Genomic DNA, 20,594 nt, shown 5'->3' with positions numbered 1-20,594 from the left:
GCCTTGAGATGGAACCTACAGGCAGCATCCCTTATACTAGCCATGCTGGTGTTTACTACACACACATCTGTCTGCTTTGGACATGTGGTTCCTAAAGAAGGGTAGGCTAAGATGGGAATGGTGACATCAGGGTGGCTAGATCAAATGTTCTATTCTGTGAGAACTTCAGTTCCGTAATTACCATGCAGGGGCTGTCACCTCTTCCACACAGGGGTTCCATATAGATTAGAGTGGGATCTCACTGGTGGCCTGTGTCACATCTGTCACAGGTTAGGGTGGAGGTGGCTCTTCAGGAGGTCTCATCCCCACATTATATGTGAGCATGCCTGGCTGAAACTCAGTAGGCAGGGATAGATTCATGTCGTTCCAAAACAGAGATCATATCGTTTTTGTCACACGTTTTTAACTTCCTCCTGGTCATAAGTTTAGCCATCATTGGTAAACCATGACAGAACAGAGTTATTTTTTACAATCATTTCCCCTCATCAATCCTTTAACCCAATTTTTAAGGATCTACAGGCATATTTTGCCAAAGCATATCAGCCAACTCTCAGACTGGTACCTCTAATGGTTTCAAGGGTACCAAACAGCAAGAGAATCTCCAAGGCAGCCTGGGGGGATGGTCATCATATTGTTAGTTGTCATTAGACCCAAGACAAAATCTTCAGGCCAAAGCTGCTGCAGTTACTCAATTTCTGCCATGATACAATGTTTATAACTTTGTAGAATTTATTTATATGTCTGATCTTGGTATTCTTTTGTTCTTTAGTCTTACCACACCACATTGTCCCTGTATGAGCTAACTTTTCTAAGAAGCTAAGGGGTGTGTGTGTGTGTGTGTGTGTGTGTGTGTGTGTGTGTCTTAATACTTCATTCTTTATCATTTATCCACGTCATTCTTTGACTGTCAGTATAAGTCCCTGTGTAGGGCAGAGAAAACTCTAGCCAATTTAACTTCGTTGCCATATCTTTTCCTGAAGGGGCATACCATATGTGATTCCCAATCTTAGATGTCATGAAATTACCTGAGTGTACAGTAAGAAGAGGCTTTTAACTTGATCTGCCGCCAACTTCTCTAGCCCACTGAATCTTGTTTACTTTTGTTAAGTTTACTTTGCTCTGATTATCTGCCCCCCGAGTAAGTACAGGAGCAGATGTCCCAAGAGTATCTTGGAGTCAGAGCCTTATAAGGAGATCTCTGGCATGTATATTTGAATCACAACCTCCAGGGCATAAGGAAGACCTTCAGGTAGGCCAGATAAGGATATCTCCCTAAAAGCGGGAGGGGTAGCCTGCTCAGGACTTGCCTGGGGAAGCTTAGGAGCAGTGCTGGGAGAAGGCCTAAATGATTCGTAAGGAATCTTCCATCAATCCAATTTCCATCCCCAAGTTGTACAAATATTAAAGGCCACCAAGCACGCACCATGTGGAGATCATGATGAAGAAGTGAGACTGCAGGACAGGAATTGCGTCACTGGGCTCAACTTTGCTGGACCTTTGTCAAGCAGCTGTGCTGGCTTTAGGTCTTTCGCTGCTCCCCCTAGAAATGGCTGTGCCAGAACTGGGTGCAAGACAATGTTTTAAACAAAACAGAAAAATGGGGAAAATGGGGGCGGGGGCATTAAAAGGAAAGAGAAAGCAAGCAAGCAAGCAGGGCTAGTAAGAGGTCAAAGTGTTTGTGCTCTTGACTTGTTCAACTTCATCTGTTTGACACCAGAGTGCTGGAAACTTTTCCACACCAAGCAGCCCCCTTTTTGATGGTATGGAAATGGATAAAGGCCAACAGGAGAAGGGGGCAAGTGACATCTGTTTTAGGAGGAGAAAAGTCATGTATATTGTTCTAGAAGCTTTGGTTTTGGGAGCCAAGAAGGACAGTGGTCCTTGATTCAGAGTCTGGAATTGAGGAGCAGGAGGGAAGACCTTTGGTGTCTCAAAAGGCTAAGTGATGCAATGTGACTTATACTGCCTCAAGGACATGAGGTTCTCAGGATTCAAAGCTGAGCTAGGAGTCAGCAGACCCAGGTTGGTGACTTCAGAAGACTGATGTAATCAATCTGAAGTATATGTTGTTCCCAGAGAGTGGTTTACACACGTGGGGGGACACTGTAAGGATATTAGGGCCCACCCTGTCATGCCTTGTAAGCTGAGGTTCTCATGTTTCCTCCAGTCATCTCACCACCCGCTTGCAAGTTGTCGCATCTCAGCCCTAGGGAATAGAGATATTAATTGGTAAAAGATTATGTGAGGCTCGCCAGAACAGGGGATTTCTCCTTCGTTCCCCAAGCCCTATGGTTTCCTTCCCCTGCAGGAGGCAGTGCTACCTCTCTGCTCTGGGTTTCAAACTATCAGGTAATTCTGGGAGCATTTATGTGTTACACTCCGAGGGTCTGCCCCTTGGCCTGCCAAGTAGATTTAGTTTAAAAATAACTCCTCACAGCTCCGGTTGACAGTAATTTGTGGAATTAAGATGGTGTCAGAGACAATTTTATGAAAGTGAGTGTTGTCCCGGGTGGTTGTGTTTCCTGAAAGATGAGCAGATAACTCCCACAGGACATTCCATTAGCCTGCTTCTCCCTCCCCCAAGTCAAAGGAATAGCCCCTGTTTCTCTCCGAGATGGGCTTCATTTTCAGAGCTGACCAAACTGTTCTTGCTGGGCCCAAAGATCAGAACGCGTGCTGGACAGGGGACAGGGATGAAGAATGCTGACACTAACATGGACTGGGGATTTTTTTAAAACTATGCTGTCCTGCTCCTTGGGAGCAAAGCAAACCCCAGCTCATTAGCCACGAGGTATTTCCTAAGAGAGCTCCTGCCAAGCCCTGAGTCAGCATCCAGCCTCGGTCTCTGAATTGATAAAGGCATCTTGTCAGCAGGGAACCCCTCGCTAGTGCTACAGAGGAAGAAAGGTATTGCTTATAGAATTGGGATGTCCAAAGTTAGTTCTGGCTTCAGCCATTGTGGGATGCAGGGGTACAAACAATGTCATATGTAACGAGTCTGGCCATCAGCTTGGATTCACATTTTCTTTTCTTTTTTTTTTTTTTTGTTCTTTTTTTTTCCGGAGCTGGGGACCGAACCCAGGGCCTTGCGCTTCCTAGGCAAGCACTCTACCACTGAGCTAAATCCCCAGCCCCGGATTCACATTTTCCTATGTCAGCTTCCCTTTCAGAATGATTTGACTCCTCCCGACTACATAACCGACACAATTCACTGTACTATTGTAATTCCATATCTCCAAAGAAAAGATATCTCTTAAAAATCCTGATTTTATTTTCAGATTACTATAGCTAAAATCATAGTGGGCACCTCCTTCCTTCTCTCCCTCCTTCATCTCCTTCCCTCTCTCCATCCCTACATGCTTCCTTTCTTCCTTTCTTCCCTTATTTTTAAAGGCTGATTTTATTTTTAATTGTGTGTGTGACAAATGACCACACACATAAGTTCAGGTACCTGCAGAGTCCAGAAGAAGGCACCTAATCTCCTGGAGTCAGAGTTAAAAGAATATGAGACACATAGAAACTGAACCCCAGTCCTCCCCAAGAGCTGTACTCACTCTTAACCACTGAGCCTTCTCCCAGCCCAGTTTTGGACCAACGGGAATGCTTATGGTCATTTACCATCAAATTCACATGTTAAAAGCCTGCCTCAAAGATGATGGGGTTAAGAAACCAGTCTTACTGAATGAGGGTTTGAACCTGCCCTTTTGTTCCTTATACTATATGGGAATTCAAAGTAGTTGTCACCTATAAGGCCTCTGCTGTCACCTTGATCTGGGATATCTCAGCCTCCAAAACTATAAGTGATAAAATTCTCATTTTTATAAGTCACCCTAGGGGAAGGGATTCCATTATAAGAACTAGACCTGGACCAGGACAATTGGAAGACATCATGCCCAGATAATATAATGGTAGATGAACAGAGAGATAGTCATGACCATGGAATTAAGGGTTTGGAAACTCACAGGGACTGAGGGTGGGGGTCACAGCATTGGGGTCTCCATTGAGGATTGCATAGAGGAACATGGATGAAGACCTCTGCCACAAAAAGTTACTTTTTCTCATACCATGTCCAGGAAGCAACCAAGAGCCCTTCCAGACCCTGGCCCTACCTATTTCTTAGGTATTCTTAGGTTGTTCCATGTTCAGGGCTCCAGGGATAGCTTCTTTGACATCCAAGCATGACAAATACATTCCAAGCACAAATCAGTCAGGACAAAGGCCAGGCCTTTTTTTTAATCAGGAGAACATCTTTCCCTGAAATTTCTCTTTATCTTTTCTACATGAACAGGTTCCTTCTTTCACTTCTAGCTTTAAGACATTTGTGGAATTCAAGTACTTTAAACCTAGGACACTGAAATCGCAAATACAACAGAAACAGAATACTGATGAAGGGGACAATGGGTATTAGCAGTGTCAGCAGTACTTCTCTGACACGGAAGCATATGTTTGACGATGATTTGCTGCCTGCAGTCACTTCTCCTTCCCCCACTGAAAGATACCTCTCAAGAAGGAGCATCTGCTCCGTTGCTGATGACATGGGACTAAGCTTCCCTGGAGTTATTTCTAGAAAAAAAAATTACGATCTACCCTCCCCTGTAAAAGATGCTGTGGCCTTCTGGAGAGATACCTGATCTTTAACGTGGAACCTGTGACAGTGTCTAGTTTTATGTCAATTTGACATAGACTAGAGTGAGTTGGGAATGAGGGAACCTTAACTGAGAAAATGGCCATACCAGATTAGCTGTGAGCAAGCCTATGAGGTATTTCTTGATTGATGATTGATGTGAGCGCTCAATTCCCCCCCCGGGGGGTAGTAGTCCCCAGTCCTATAGGTCCTGGAAAAGCCATAGAGAGCAAGGCAATAAGCAGCACTTCCATGATCTCTGCATGGCCTCAGCTCCTCGCTCTAGGTTCCTGCACTGTTTGAGCTTCTGTCCTGCCTTCCTTTGACAATGCATTATAATGTAGAGGAGTATGATAAAAATAAACCCTTTCCTCCCCAAGTTGCCTTTGGTTGTAGTGTTTTATTTCAACTATAGAATCCCTAACTAAGACAGTCACTGGATATTTTTAACTTAATGATTGGATTTCTTCTTCTTCTTCTTCTTCTTCTTCTTCTTCTTCTTCTTCTTCTTCTTCTTCTTCTTCTTCTTCTTCTTCCTCTCCTCCTCCTCCTCCTCCTTCTCCTCCTCCTCCTCCTCCTCCTCCTCCTCCTCCCCTTCTTCTTCTAGAATTAATTCTGTAGATTGATGCTAGAAAAAATTAGTGTTACCTCCTTAGGTATAACGAGGAGTTCTGAACAACAGTGCAAGACTTTTGGCGTCTTTTAAAATTAGGATTCCTTTTAATTTGTGCCTCCATGTGTCTCTGTCTCTCTGTCTCTCCCTGTGTGTGTCTCTGTCTCTCTCTGTCTCTGTTTGTGTATATTGTGGTTATATGCACGTGAGTGCTGGTAACTGCTAAGATCAAAGCTGGAGATAATGTCAGTTGTGAGCTGCCTGATGTGGAACCAAATTCATATCCTTTGCAAGAGCTGTCCACACCCTTAACCACTGAGGTATTTTTCCGGCCCCAAGCTCCTGCGTTCGAATTGGGTATGCATATTCTTTTAGCCCAGGGGACTCCTGCAAACATCCTCTTAGGTCAAAGAATCTGAGTAGAGATTGTGCTAAGACCAATCTTTGTCCATGACTGCCTTAGACTTCTAAGCAAGTGGAACCCACCACATGGTGGCAGATAGAACAGCCGCTTAGCTTGTCACATGTGGTCTTAAGAAACAGCGGTAAAGTGGGCAGGAGTTTTACTTCAAGTGTTTTTTAAAGGCTACGAAATGTTGTAGTGTTTTATTTTCTACTTCATGGGATCAGGAGGTCACAGTATATTGGGTTGGAATGGAGCCTGGTGATCATCAGGCCAAATCCTTTCGTTTTTCTCTGGTTCTCTGTGCAAATCTCATCTAATCTTATCATGTAAGAAACTCCGTCATCTGCAGAGCTGGGCCGGCGACTCCCTTCCTGCGGATTTAAAGGTTTAAATCCCAGACCCAAATATGATTCAGACAGAGAGGATCACCTTTCGCCATGTGGGGAGGAAAGGGGAAAAGCCTGAAACCCATTATTTTCCTAATAATCTCTATACTGACTGATTGTTTTTCCTCCAGCATTTGACTTTGTCATTATTTGAGACTTGCAGAAAAGATGCGTAGGAAACGTACGGTCCACCCAATGCCCACATTAGGGAGGTCTCTGCATTCACTTTCAATGGGTATAGCAATAGAAGGGAGGGAAAGAGAAAGAGAGAGGAGAGGTGGAGGAACAGGATTTTTTTTCCTGAATAATTTGGGGGTAAATGCCATCAATTTCAAGGTATACTTCCTAAAAATAAAGAATTTTCTTACATTAATATAGTACACAAATAAAAATAGGAAATTAACATTGTGATAGCGCTGCTAACACATTTGTGGATTTATTCAGATTCCTTCATTATTCTAGCAGTGCTGTGGATGGAGAAAGAAACCTGTGCCTTGTATGATGGGAACACATTCAGTCGGCCTGACGTCTCATCTTCTTGGAACAGTTCTGAAGTCTTCCATTATATTTCTTGACCACGACAGCTTGGCAAATACAGCCTAGCTAATTTGTATGATTTCACATTGGGTCTTCGGACCATTAATATTCTACCCACAGCCTGAGAGAAAAGATTGATATGACTTTCACCTTGTGATTAATGCCAGTGAGTCCAGTCACCTCAGGATTATACCCTGCTGCAAAGAGCAGGAGGGCATACAAGAGCTGCTAAGTCCAGACTTCATTTCAGAGAAGAAAAGTCTCTACCCCACCACCAGCAGCGTGGATTCTCCCATGCTTTCTGGGCCTGTGATTCAGAGGTGGGAAGCCATTTTGGCTTTCCTCACTATGTAGGAGGATGCTCTTTGCATCAACAAACTGTGTGCGAGCTCTCAGTGGCTATGGATGGTTGTCACAAATGAAGAATTGTTTTGTTTGTTAGTCACTAAAGCCTAATTAAAACCAAGGTTAGAGGGCACCTGCCAGCATCCAACATCGTCCCTCTTGCCTTCCCCAGCCCCATCACTAGTCTACAAGATTCATTGGCTTTTAGTGCATTAGGCAAATTTACTATAATTGCAGAGAGGAGAAGGAGCAAGGGGCCCGTGGCACCACCAGGGCATTATACTCTCCCTTTCTTCTAAGTCACACAGACTCTAAGAAAGGGCCCTAAATTGCCTTTATTGATCTAATAGATCATATTTCACTGAGTCAAGGACAGGACCCTCAGAGAGAGCCCTTTGTCCTCCTGTAACCTCTGTCAGGGGTCTTGTCTTGGAGGAAAGCATATCGTGGGGCTTAATGACAACTTAGAGAGAATTAAAATGAAGACATTAATTTCTTCAAAGATGGCTCTGAGAGGGACCTTGTGAGGCCCATTTCCACCGCTGACTGGTCCAAACTGGACTTCCTGCCCCAGATGTTATTAAATACAAAGAAGTAAACCTCAGGACTCTGATTTTTTTCCCTTAGGATTTCCTAAGCTGAGCTGGCCATTTGGTCTTCTGCAGCACTGACCTTCTCTCTGTACTAGGAAGAACAAACTAGTGAATGGCTGTGGCATACATACAGGAGGGCAGCCAGACAGTAATTGTCTGATATCGGTCCTTAACCATTATCTTCCATTCAACGACAGTGTAAATGTTCAGACTAGATGAGGAGACACTACTAAAGCATATCTGTGAGGATGTTTCCAAAGAGATGGAGCTGAGGTAGAAAGACCCACCCTAAATGTGGTCAGCACCATCTATGGCTATAGACCAGGGCTAAATGAAAATGAGGAAGTGGGTGGAGCTCCTGCCTTAATCTCCTTGTTTCCTGGTTGCAGATGCAATGTGACTAGCTGCTTCACCCTCCAGTTATGCTGACTTTCCTGTGATGAACCGTAGCCCTTCAAACTATGAGCCAAGCCAAATCCTCCCTGCCTTAAGTTGCTTTCATTTGTTATTTTGTCAGAACAACAAGAAAAGTGGCTAATGCCATACCAACTGTCCTAGAGGTATGTTTTTAAAGTTCAAAGCACTTACTACAAAAACAAACACAACAAAATATAGAAAATATGTATTTCTTTTTTTTTTTTTTTTGGTTCTCTCTTTTTTTCAGAGCTGGGGACCGAACCCAGGGCCTTGTGCTTCCTAGGCAAGCGCTCTACCACTGAGCTAAATCCCCAACCCCGAAAATATGTATTTCTTAATGTACTGTTTTCTCTAATAGAATGGAACCTGGAGGTAAAACGAACACAAACCTTCCTGGTCATTGAAACAGGAAAGATTACAGGGGAAAAAATGCGAAGGTGGGAGAAGATGGAGGAGGGGAAGGGCAGAAGGAAAGGAGAGAGGGACCTTTGCAAGATTCTTTTCATAAACTATGACCTTAAGCTGAAGCACCGGTAAAGAAGGAGACAGTTGAAAGAGAGACAGCCATCTGTTTCTCTTGACAAACTGGTGTGTTTCCCAGACACATGGAACTTTGAAACTTGAAGCTGGCCCCTAATGGAAACACACAAAAGGCCTCACTTCACACCTACCAAAGGAATGGTCCTAGGCACAAAACTCTGTGAGGCCCAGAATGGGTGGAGGTCTTACATCCCACTAAAACACAAACTTAACAAACAAAACCCAGTTTTCTTTCTCTTTCAAAATTAGGGGATGGGCTAAAAAGATGGGCTCAGTGCGTTCTGCTCTTGCAGCAGACCCAAGTTCGGTTCCCAGCACCCACATCAGGCAACTCATAGCCACCTGTAATTCCAGCTCCAGGATGGAAATCCAATGCTCTCTTCCGGCCTCTGTGGGTATTTGCACTCATGTAGCCAAGCATACCTATATACACAATTTTAAACAATAGAGAAATCTTTAAGCCAGATTTCCCTCCCAAGACTCGAATATAAACAACAGTAAAACAATGCAAAGAAAAACTGTCTTTGTAAAGAGCATAGAGATCAGAAGCAGCCTGGGGCCCAGATTCCCCTTTCCTGCAGAAGAGGGTCAGTTAATAACAAGTTCATGTATATTATAAAGTTTGTCTTATGACTTCCTATGAGCAAGGCCATGAACACACAGGGAAGGAAACACACACACACACACACACACACACACACACACACACACACACACGCGCGCGCGCGCGCGCGCACGCGCGCAGAAGAGCACACAGATATCACACCACGCTTGACTGTGTGTAGCAGTTGGGCATTGGTGAACAAGGATGTGTAGAGACAGCTGGGGACACAGTCACAGCCACAGCAAACACTTTATAAATCCCAACTGTCTTCTTTCCCCCAACAGCTAGAAAGACCACCAGTTGAGCATGGTATAAAATAGCTCCTTCTCTCCCTAAATCCTATTTAGCTCAAAAATCCCGAGAACATGAAATTCATTGGGGGGATTGTGATGGTTAGTTATTCTTGGTTGTCAACTTGGCTACATCTGGAGTTAACGAAAACCCAAGGGGCTGGACACACCTGTGAGGATGTTTTTTTTTCATAAATCATTTGAAGTTTGGAGATCCACTTTTATTCTAAATCTTTTGGAGTGGAAAGGCCCCCACCTTTCCACTGGAATTTTTTTTTTGAGGTAGGAAGACCCACCTTTAACTGGGCCACCCTTGCTGGCAGCCTCTATAAAGGACATGGAAGAAGGATGCTTGCTGTCTTTGCCTGTTTGCTCTCATTGGCAATCCATTCCTTCATTGGCATTAGAGCCTACTTCTTTGGTATTCTGGCATATACTGAAGACCAGCTGAGACATCCAGTTTAATGCACTGAATGGCTACTGGATTTTTGGACTTTGTGTTGGTAGACAGCCATTATTGGACTGGCAGGACCGCAGTCTGTCAGCCACTCCAATAAAGCCTCTTTACCTATCTTCATTCTCTAAGTCTGCTCCTTTGTATAAATCTGACCAACACAGTGATAAAGACAGGAGATTCGGTACTAGGAATAGAAAACACCTTTTCAGAATAAAAGTCCTCTCTATCTCATTGCTCAGTAATTGCTTTCCCACTGCTCCTCTAAAAACAAATTTCCTTGAGACTCATGGAGTGATATAATACAAAGAAGCCAGAGCTTTTTAAAGGTAGATAAGTCAGTCTCCGGCGATGCTTGTGAGACACAAAGATGAGAAAGAAGAGCCCTACAGGGTGTCACCTAGAAGTGGAAGGAAGTAGGCACAAGGTCAAAGACTGTCACATAATGGCCACTGTTCTCATCTTTAACTCAGGGCCACACCTGTTTGCTGTGTCGGCCCTGAAGGTTTGTTGAGCAGCCTAAAGCAGAAGTTGCCTCTGAAACTGCCATGAAACATTAAGTCCCATCCACATGTAAGGCCTGACAGAAGCCTCCTTCTTTGTCCAGGAAGTTGTCAGTGACAAGTACTCCCTCAGTGCGACACCTGAGGTGAGAGGGAAAGATGGAGGGCACTCTGAGCTTGTGGGGTGCAAGCTTGTGGGGTGTCATCCAAATCAAGCATGTAAATAGAGCTCTCTCGGAGTCATCTGTCCTCACAGAGGCTACCAGGCGACCTTTTCACCCTCCAAACTCATTCACGAAGGCTGAGGATGTAAGAGGGATAGACCCATTTTACAGAGAGGCAAAATGAGGCACAAGCTCCTGGGAAAAGCATTTTCTTGCGGTCACATTTGTGATCATGGACTAGAACAGCCCCAGATCTTTCAGACCAACAGGACATTCTTCCTCCGGAGGAATTTCTATGACAACAGCTACTCAGCTCAGACCTGAGGCCAGCCAACCCCAGCCTCGGAGAGGAGGTAGACTCAAGCCAGGTTGCCCTGGGACAACTATTCTAAAAGGACAGAGAGATGACCTTAAGCCTCCTTAGCCACCTGGCTTCATAGATAACATCTCACGTCATTCAAAGAGTCTGTTGGGATCTAGTGGAGCAGGATAGGTTTGGCCCATCTCTACTGACTGCCTGTTGGGAACCAGTGGGCACAGTTAAAAGCAGACTTCAAAATCTGTAGCATTTGTAGCTTGGAGAGTCTCAGAGAACCTCAGTGCCCAGGCTGGTGTAAACGTGACTGACTATTCAGAGTGGATCAGGTGTCCACATACCGTCTTCCCCTTTCCCCAGCAAACCTGTTGGAGAGGGTCCCCAGATGAAGAGAACAACTAAATCCCAGCTCAGTGTGCCCTTTGTCAGTCTTCTCTGGAGATATGAGTGGTGGTCACAGAGCCTGTCAGAGTTAAGACTGGGTGACCATCCCTGGCCTCTCATCCCATTGCTGTTGTGTTTCCCTGTGTCCTTACTGTCCTGTGGCGGCCATTTATATACATCATCTATGCACATAGTACCTTTCAAGAACTTGTGTGTGTTCATTCCTGGCAACCCAACAAAGGCCACCGACAAGCCAGCAAACTGAGGTACTGTGGGACTCGGCTGCATTCGGCTTTCAGGCTACAAGGGCAGAGCGGAGCAGATGCAATAGAATCCATACGGCCCTCGGAGATTTACTGCCTGGCCCCTTACGGCTTGCCATTCTTGTACTGTAGAATTGCTGTATTTAATTCCGAACGTTGCACTGTGAATGGGTGCCTCTAACCTGGGTTAAGAAATGGAATCTGAAGATGAGTGTTTTAGTAATTTACCCTAAATCACACAATGATAAGCCTAAAACCAAGTTTGCTCACTTCAAAGTCAGAATGCAGTTTTGCCCATCTATGACATTTTTGACGGGCTGACAGGGATTTGGGAAGCGATACAGTGAAAACTCTCTTCTTTCTCCAAACAAGTGAGTCAGATTTAAATAAGGTCTAGTTTAGGCTTACACGGTCACTCTCGGCCTTCTCCACACAGGACATAGGACTTCTCTTAATTCTTACCAGGAGGCAACTCACAGCTTGTAAATAAACCTGAGACCCAGAAAGGCTGGCCAGCCAGCCAAGAGAAGCTCCTGCCCTGGCCAGCCCGAGTTACCATGGCGACGGAGTCATTTCCATTACAAACCGGGCAACAGGCTTCTCTAAGGTGATTGATGGTTGACCTCTGGGGGCTGGGAACCTTCTGAAGGAGAATTTGTTGATGTAGGGGTGGTTAGGTTGATGGGATGCAAGGGTGGGACCATCTACTCCTTCCTGGTTATGGAGGTTGAGGTGAAGATTCTAGATGGGGATTGAAGGTGGAACTGTTCATTCTCTGGTCCCTAGGATCCTAAAGACTGGCCAGAAGGCATTCACAGTGTGGGAAATACTCTCTAGCCTTGAACCCAGAGAAACAAAACCAAGAGAATCCATAAAGATGAACATCAGGCTGTGAACAGGTTTATTCTTAGTAGATACAGGCTACCCACTCAGCAAAGGAGGTCCGGGTACAGAAAAGAAGCAGAGGAGGCAGCAGCAGGTAGGAATAAGTGGAGGCATCCCACCGCCTTGGAGGACAGACAAAAGCATTTCCACAGACTCTGGAAAAACCTGGGGAGGACCAGCCAGCCACCAATCAAGGCTGGAACCCATTTTGAGAACTTCCAAGGGATGATGACTTGAGAAGGCTCAGATGTCTCTTCTCCTTCACTGGAGTGTGGGCTGACTGACTGCCAAGTGGCAGGACCTGAGTTTTGTACCTTGACCTCTGGTCTCCTCCGTTGATACTTTTTTCTCTCTGCTAACAGCTGAATGGTTTTGACTGCCTGGTCATTGTTTGGTTTTGGTCCTTGTCATACTGTTGGTGAGTTATTCTCTGCTCAGAGCTTGACTGAGGGCAAGCCTTTGTGGAGCCTTTGCTATGATACCATAAGAATCTCAGGAGGTGGAAGGGATCTGGTCCATCCTTTTCTCTGAAATGGAATAGCCCTGGGGTCCAAATGGTAGGACTGAAAGGAGAGACGAATTCTCAGTGCTCTGGAGTCGGAGTTCACTATTCATAAGTGAAATACATTCAGAACCCAGAGGTCAGGAATTTTGTCTTCTATTGACCTTTTAGAGTAGCAGCAGTAAAAGTCCATTGAGGAAAAACCAGTTAAGAGACTAGAATCTCTAGCCTTGGTGGAGAACTAACATTGCAGTTGAGCCAGGCATATTGTCTGGTCAAGGTCTGGCCTAGGAAGTCAGACTAATGTTCAGCCTGCTAAGGAGGTCGGTCGATTACTTAGTCCTTTAGGAGATAAAGCACTTTCCTATCTTACTAGTAGAGTCAGTTCCTAAACATAATCTATGAACACAAGCTCTGATTACAATGTATTTTATGCTGATCTGTGTGTGAAAGGTGAAGCTTGGCAGCAGTGATGGAAGAAGTTAGCATGCACAAGTATGTGTGTGCACACACATGCATACATGCGGGTATGCACAGACATATGTATACACACATACACACACATGCATTCACATATGCGCACACACACATGCACCCATGTATACACACACTAAACAGAGTGATCTAAAATGCATATTAGCTCCCCAATAAAGGCATCCACTGACCTCTTCTGGAAATGACACAGGGCATTGCTTCATACAGTGGCTTCCGCCCCTGGCTAGAACTTTTCACCCCACCTCCTCCTCCTCCTCACTCCCCCTTACCCTCTGGATCATTATCAAGGACTCTAAACTCTTCTCTCACAGGTTTCCTGCCCCCAAATCAGCCCTTGGTGCTCCTTTCTGTCAACACCCTATCCTGACTGCAGCGACAATATGGGCCTCGCGTGCTCAGGGTCTGCTTTTCTTGGAAACTGATTGTAGAAATAGAAATAGTCGTTTCTCTTCTTTGCAAAATAAGCACAAAAATTCCTATTTGACATGGCCATTAGAAGCAAGACAGGAGAGTGTGTGTTGTGGTTCCCCTACTGGAGACCTGCAGCCTGGGGCTGCCCCCACTACATTATCTATGTGTGAGTTCCACTCTTTGTAGATTACATGCAGCCTGGTTTTCATCTCAGTTTGACTCTCTCTGCCACTTAGTGTGTGCCTGGCCTTCCTCCCTGTCAGGCAGTATGCCTTCAGGGAATATAAATTAATATTAATATTAACTGAAGTAACAAATGGTTGGGAAGGTAACGGCGTAGAACAAAACTGAGCAGAATGATTTCTAAACCACCCACAGGAAAAGAACTCTCTTCCATCTAGACTGGAGAGGGGGCTGGACTGTCTTTAGCCAAGGATGCCCCTCTCTAAAATGACCATGGTGAATATCAAGGCCTGCGGAAGCAGTCTGGGATAGCCCAATGGACAGCTTGAGCTCCCCACCCCTCCTTTCTCTCTTTGTCAGTCTCTCTCCCAGGATCTTCTAGTAGCTTTTCACCTGCCCCTGTCCCCCACTGTGTCAGCCCCTACCTGTTCAGCATCTCTCTCCCCAGGGCCCTGTTCTCAGCTAAGAAGCTGATAAACTGCACTCCGGTGATAATGGATGGTAATAAGTTAATGTGCTACCCCTCCTGGTAGCATTTGCATTCTGACAGGGTCTTTCTGAAGAAAAATCGTTCTTAACAACAAAATGACTGGGATTGGGAGCATTCCAGCACCTGCGTCTAGCATGTCTAAGGAAATATATTTGTGACAGGAGGCATTTCGATTCCTCATTTCGTACTGTGCCTTCTTCCCAAACAGAGACAATTAAGAACAGGTTTCCTTAGGGGCTGCTGAACCAAGGCACTGGTCTAGGACAGGAAAGTAAACTCTACATCAGATGCAAGGAAAAGACAGCCCTGGAGACCAAAGTCTCTGAAATAGAAGGAGATAGAGTGAGGAAACCCTCAATAGACCAGAGCTGATGTCTCTGGGCTATACAAGCATCTGCCTCTGCATTAGGAGGTTGGCAAAGGCTTTGCAGCCAATACTGCTTCTGGGTAAAGTCACATAAGAAAGGTCTTTTCCATGGGGTTGACTGCCAGCCATGGGTTAGGGGTGGTAAGCAGTAGGTAAGGTACAGAGATGGGATCCAGAATGGCTAGGTTGCCAAGGCATGACAGCTGAGATCCTCTCTGATCTACACCAGCCCACTGGTGGTCAGAGGTACCCTACAGAGTTGACAGGTGTGGCCAAGCCACAATATAGGGTCACCAGCAGCAGCTGTCCACAGCTCTCTCAAACAGGCCACCCTGAATTCTACTTGAAGGCTAAAGAAACAGGGCCTTCATATTCCCTGTAGCCATGAAGTTGACTGGTGCACATGGAGCATAGGACTGGTTGCATCACAAAATTAACATTGCTCCTATGAGTGCTGCCAGCTGGTCACATGGGCAGGGACTACAAGGTACCACATAGGAGGCAGGTCCTGACAGATGTGGGTCAAAAGATGCAAATTTTAGTTAGCTAAGAAAATAAGTTCAAGAGATCCAGGGTGTAGCACAGTAACTATTGTTACTAAGGGTGAACTGCAACTTGAAATAAATAATATTTAAGAGGTCTTAAAAAGCTAACAGACAGGAGGTAGAGAGATGGCTGAGTGGTTAAGAACACTGACTACTCTTCCAGGAGTCCTGAGTTCAATTTCCAGCAGCTACATGATGGCTCACAACCATCTGTAATGGGATCTGATGCCCTCTTCTGGTGTGTCTGAAGACAGTTACACTGTACTCACATACATAAAATAAATTAATTTTTTTAAAAAGCTAATAGACTATGCTATGTGTCCTTAAACTGCTATGGTTTGAATTCTGTTTGATTCTGTGCTAGGATTTTAGTCCTCTATGTAGTGGTGTTGGGAGGGGGGTATGAGTCTTTAAGAGGTGGAACCTATGGGAAATCCTTAAGTAATTGACAAGGATGTTGCTCTCTAGATGGATTAAGTGAAGTTCTTATGGGACTCTGAGTTCTCCCTCAAAGAGTTGTAAGAGAAAACTTGACTTGCAATGGCTCTCTTTTCTGGCATACAGATCTTCTACGGTACTGTTTGCCATTAGACCCTCACCAGATTATAAACCAATGGATCCCCGATATTGAACTTTCATTCTTCGAAATCATAAAGCTTGATAAATCTATTTTCTTTATCTATATCAGCTATCTATCTTCCTATCTATCTATATCACCTATATGTACATAACTATATATAACTAGCTTCTGACATTTTAATATATTAATGAAAAATAGTCTAACAAACACTACAAAAATGATAACTGTGAAGTAATATACATTCTGATCCTTTGACATTGCAATCTTACAGTATATGCATATAGAAAAATATGTTGTATGACAAATGATCTTATGGTTTACATGCAAAGTATCCCCCACTAATGGCTCATGTGTCAAAAGTTCGATTCCCAGCTGTTAGTGCTAGTGAGAGGTGATTGGATTATCATCACTAGATCAATCCATTACTGTGCTCAAGGCTGATTGGATTATAGATGTTGAGGTTAGTTGAAGGAGGTGGGTTACTGAGGGCTTCACTTTAAAGGGTATCCCTTATCTTCTGACACTTTTCAATTCATCATCCTGGCCACCCTGAAATGAGCTGCTCTCCCTCAGCATCAGCTCAGAAGCAACAGAACCAAGTGCCCATGGAAACCTATGACCCAACCCACCAATCGACCAATCAATCAATGGAAACACCCAAACCACTCTTTCAGTTCTGAGGTCACTTGTCTTGGATAATTTGCCACTGTGACCAAAAAGTCAGTTAACATAAATATATACATTTTTTTCAATTGAAAAGTAAAATAAAATAATAATGGGTCCAGGTGGTCCCAGAAGTAGAATCAACACCAGTGAGGATTACAGTCGAGTGAGCAGCAGCTCCGTCCAAAGAAGATGCAAACAGCGCTCTCTAAAAATAACAGGCTATCTTGGGAGCTCATGAGATCATGATCTCTGGGGTGTTCAAGCAAAGGTTCAAAGACGTCTATAAGAAAGAGACACCGGCAATCAAGCACTCAAAGATGGCTGGCCGGGTCGAAATCTAATGGTTGTTTAAAGAATTGTGTTTGTAAAAGGCTTCTGATTGGATAGACACATATTGATTGAGAGTCGTTACCTCACTTAGAATCACCACATCAGGTTGGGAGGGACGGAAAGGTAAATTAACATTTATTGAAAATCCATTATACACTGGACACATTATCTTTAATCTTCACAGTGTATAAGGAAGATTTTTTTTTAACTCCTGTTTTACAGTGAGGAAAAAAAACCATTTCAGAGATGCTAAGAACCTTGCCCAAAGTCACATTGTATTACCAGATAGTACTGCTATAAGGGAGTGCAGAATTATTGGTGTCTAGGTGCACCACGCCCTGCTTCTTTCAAATGTCCTAACTCCATCTCTCTCTAGCTGCTCTCCTCTTTGCCTCCATGGAGAATGAACTTCTGCCATAGAACTTCTGATGGACCACCCGGAATCTGTCACTGAGGCAGACTCACTGGACAGAAAGATACCCATGTGATAGTATAAGACACACACTCCAGCTGGGGTGGCTCCCACAAGCAATCAAACGAGCAGTGAGGGTGTTAGTCCACACAAGTGGTGTAAGGGTCCATGATTCACCATCCACCAAAGACTGATACCCAGGGTTCAAATAGTATGCAAAAGAAGAGAGTGTTTTATTCTGCATAAGTCCAGCATGCTGGTTTCTCCTATTAGCAAGATGCAGATGCACCAGTGAGCTCATAGGCCCTATTTAAAGCACATTAGGGGAATTCTGGGGAGGAGTAGGTGACCTCTATCTCTAAGGACATTCCAGAACCATTGCTGGGGCATTGGGGGGGGGGGAAGTCTGGAAACTGCTACTGACCTATTGTTCTTGCCTCAGGCCAGGTGGTGGGGCTTGGACTTGCCCAGTTCTTGGAAACAGAAACTTAGGCCTCGTCTCCTGAACTGCCAATTTGAAGCCTTCCATGGAGTCAGTCTAGCCTGTCTCAGTGAGCTCAGCAGTGGAGTGCCGGAAGAGCCTGTGCGCTTTTCCATGCTGCTGCTGCAGCGTGTGGTATGGCGTCTAGTGTCAGGAAAGCTGGCACTCTGGTAGTTTACAGGCAAATTGCAGAATCATTTACAGAAGCCCCAGCATGCCCTAGGGCAATCCAGCCATGGAACAGATTCTCTGGGAGAGAAGCACCTGGGCAGAGATGTGGGGCTTTGGCTGGTTCTTGGATTATAACCAGTTCAGTCATTGATGTGTGAGGAGCAAGGTGCCGACAGGTATGACAGCAGTGGGTCCCTAGTGCCTCAGGTCATTGCTGGAAGAACAATGATGCTGTGTAAGCAATAGTGCTCCTTCTTAGAAGCTAAGCATCAAACTTAGTATGCCATTACTCTCTCTGTACCTACTTTAGCCCTCTGAGGAGACTGAGACAAACTAGAGCTTGAAAAAATTCCAGAGTTAGCCCTGAGCTGGAGTATTGGTTCCAAATCCAAGAGAAGGTGATACTTACAGATCTCTTTGCACTCTGTTCCACAGAGTGGAAACTCAAGTGGACAATCCAAAAGGCCAGCCATTCCTAGATGCGTAGGGAAGCAGACAACAGTGGCAGAGGTGGAACAGGGCAGTGATAGAGCAGTCTGCGGACGCCCTCTGCCCTGAGCCCTGCCCAGCAGAAGACTTAGCTTTTCTGACCCACTTCCTTTTGCGTATATGTCAAGGTCCAATAGGACCTTCACTGCGACTGTAGAAGTTACTCAGAGGCTGTGCTTCCTCCCCCACCTCCCTGCATGTGCAGACGAACCTTCCAAGGTTAGCCCTTCTCTGCAGGACCTTCAGAACGAGCCTGTATACCTCTCCTGTGGTCCACCTGATCTTGCCTCCCTATGATCTGTGTTCGTGAAGAGGAAGCCTCAGTTATCCCAAAGAAGTAAGTGCTGAACCCCGAGTCCTGAATGAGGGATTAATTTTAGCAGGAGCTCTGAAATCAAAAGAAACTCTTCAAACCTATCGAGTGTCAGTCAGCAGCATGGGGCCCTACAGAGACAAAGGGCAATAGCCAGACAGAGAAGGCAATGGCTTAAGCAGCTGGGGAGAGGCAATAACAGCAGGGTAGCACCTCATCTGCATTACTGCAGTCCCTCCTCCTCCTCCTCCTCCTCCTCCTCCTCCTCCTCCTCCTCCTCCTCCTCCTCCTCCTCCTCCTCCTCCTTTCAGGGGCCCTGGCATGGGCCTCTTACCTGACTTACAGACCAAGGCTATAGATAATTCCTAAGGGAAATTCTCTCCTAAGGGAAACTCTCTCCTGTGGGCAGGAAATGTGCTTATTCACTTGCTCAGCTAGTCAGCCCAAGTTTTTGTGTGTCTTTCCATCCACTCAGTAGGGGCAGGAGGGGTGAGCAGGCAGGTTAGAAGTAAGGGCACGAATTCATAATCAGGATTTAGCAGATCCTCTTAGAGGGAGTCTGTGTTTGTGGGGCAATGAGATTATTTACAGAGCCATGAGCAGCAGACAGGGCTGGTGACAGAAGACTGGTGCTGGGGCTGAGACAGCCACTAGAGACTTAGCTGTTCTTGGAGCCTTCACAAAAACAGTGTTTAGATCACAGCAGATCTCACAACACACCCTTTATGAATTAGAACACATGACAGTTCTGAATATTAAATATTAAAGTTTGGGATAATGGTTTAAAGATTATGATGACAGGATTTGGTTACTTTTGTTGTTGTTTGTTTTACCTATAGGTAAAGATTCCTTCTTTTTCTGTGAAAAAAATCAAGTAATTGTCCAAAATTTAAAGCCCCTCGAAAAAATAAAAATTAAAGGAAAAGGTGAATATGATGGAATCCATCTTTAATCCCAGCTCTCAGTTAACTGAGACAGGAGGATGATAAGTTACAGGGTGGCACAGAGTAGATAGCAAGAACTTGTCCAGACTACTAAAAGGGCTGAAGAGTAGACTTCATAGAGCAGACACCTTAATCCTGAAGGTGGCCCTGGTCCATCAGGTCTTTGGAGGCAGGCATCAGATTTTCACTTCCAGGATATCTTCAAGAGTTATGTCAAATGGCACCATCAGGCCAAGAGTGGGGACTCCAAGGAGCTTGTCAACTCTGCACCTGACTGCTTCCTCCCCTTGTTCAGATGACTGGCCATGGATCACACCTGATTGCAGAATAAACCCCTCCACAAGCTTCAACTGGGGAAGGTGAGGCAGGGGAGGGGACAGAGGTGAATGCTGCTGTTTGCAGCTAAGGGCTGGAGTCTGGAAGCCAGAGGCACCTGTAATACATATAGTCATACGTTATACAGTAGTTTCTCCTTTGTCACATTTCTGGTCAATTGATTTGCACTGGCCCCAAACTTACTGCTTTTGGAACAATATTAATAACAAACTGACTCTGTTCAAATTTGCCCTGGGAGAAGAGGACAATGGCTGAAAGAGATTCCTGACTTTGTTTTCCCTGAGGAAGGGAGCTCTAAAAACACAGGAAAAGGCTATATGGAAGGGCTGGGAACCTCCAATCCTGGACTTTGATGGTAGAGTGACTTAGGAACTGAGGGATGAGAAGCTACCCTGTGCCTTCTAAGTCTACCATCAGAACTCTTTGACAGAGTTTCTGGGGAAGGGAGAGGGGACATGATGGAAGATGTATGTCAGAATAAAAATCCAGTTGGACTGCTTTCTGGCATCCTCCATCTTCCCCAACCCCAGTTCTATGTCACCCTTCCCTAAATCC

The sequence above is a fragment of the Rattus norvegicus genome, chromosome 8 (genome assembly GCF_021556685.1).
Source record: "Rattus norvegicus strain SHRSP/BbbUtx chromosome 8, alternate assembly SHRSP_T2T, whole genome shotgun sequence".
Lineage (NCBI taxonomy): Eukaryota > Metazoa > Chordata > Mammalia > Rodentia > Muridae > Rattus > Rattus norvegicus.
Note: the sequence above shows the minus strand (reverse complement) of the source record.